The following is a 1595-nucleotide window of genomic DNA, read 5'->3' as shown; positions in this document are numbered from 1 at the left end:
TTTCTTCGTTTATCATTTATCGTGAGAAATTCCTTTACTTTTGATACATTTCTTTGGCTCTTTCCAGATCACAATAAAGTCCACCTAGTGTTCTTTAAAAAGTCCCAAAAACTGTCCCTGTTGTCAGTATTGATAATTTTACTATTTTCTGCACTGTTTATTCAATGAAAGAATCAATAAATACCAATAAATTCAGAAATACAGTTACAGGTGCGGTTTAGTAATAAAAATCATACGTCTTGATGTGACTCGTGTCCTAGAGAAGTGGGAATATTTTTCAAAAGCAGTATTTGTGTTTGTGGGTCTGTTATTGCTGTGGAACCAGGGGTGAAAGTAAGGGGGTACGGCAGGGTACTGCGTACCCCTAAAAGATTTAGCGGGGCTACGCAGTACCTGCAAGAGAAGGGAGCGGCTGTCTGCTGTAAAACACGAACAGGTTCATTGTACAGCTGTGAGTTCACCCACTAATCAGCTGTGACTGATTAGTTTTTCAAGAACAATCTAAAACAAGACTTAATCAGTTAATGAAGACCTTTTTTCGATTTCGTATTGTTTCTGAACTGTTCGTGCTTTGCTAAAGCAGCGGTGCAGCACGACGATCGCGGAAGGTTTTGAGTCGATCTCGGCATCAGGTGACAAACGGACACTGAGACCAGCACGTCCTCCTCTGACTCGCTTAAAACGTTCGTAACTTTATTAAAGAACAACAACAAAAAAATCAACAAAACGTGCTCAAATTAATGGCCCAACAACAATAATAATCTCAGTAATTATTGTTTCAACAAGGTGTTGCGCAATTCTGTGCGTTTCGGTTCCATTATCAAAATAACTAGCAGTTTAAAATGAGCTAATCAACCACCGCTGTGTTCATGAGAGTCTTATTAATGATCGCAAAATAAATATCAAGCCTGCAAACCTAATATTGTAACGGACTGAATGCTATGTTTCTAATGTGATCTCTGGTCGGCTTGTGGAGCGCAGGAGGTTGCCATGGCAACGGTTGTGATTAAATGACAGAGAGACGGAGAGTAAAAAGGTGCGACTGGTTTGGAGTTGATCACCTGTTCAGGTTGTTTTACCTTTTTTTCCTTTGTCTTGGCTCATCACAGTCGCTGTAGTTTCTGAACGTTCAATAAACGACAAACTGGGACTAATTACCTCGTTCTTTGAGTATACGTCATTCACAACAAACATCAAACAGGTAAATATGTTTCATTAAGTATTTAACAAACAAATGGCTTCTACCGTGATAATTATGTGAAAGTATATTTATTGTCTAATATAAAAAATAGTTTGGTGCTGTCGGGCTCAGAGTCTGAGAGGCTTGTCCTTTATTAAACAGTTTTGTTTTTTTGCCTCTTATTTAGAGGAAATATTGATGTTGATGATATTTTCTCCAAAATAATATTTTTCAACCTTTATAGCTCCACTGTTCAAAATGAGGCTCTAACTTTCACAAATGACATTGAAATAAAATCCAGTCCAACATCTGGTTTGAGGTGATTCCACTTTAAGCTGTTGGAGGAAAAATATCCCAACTTCAGAAGATGAGCTTTAACCTAACAGAGCTCTGTGGTTCCTCCTGTCAGTATGAG

The sequence above is a fragment of the Poecilia reticulata genome, linkage group LG11, assembly GCF_000633615.1.
Source record: "Poecilia reticulata strain Guanapo linkage group LG11, Guppy_female_1.0+MT, whole genome shotgun sequence".
Taxonomy (NCBI): Eukaryota; Metazoa; Chordata; class Actinopteri; order Cyprinodontiformes; family Poeciliidae; genus Poecilia; species Poecilia reticulata.
The sequence above is the reverse complement of the archived record's forward strand: the minus strand, read 5'-3'. Positions refer to the sequence as shown.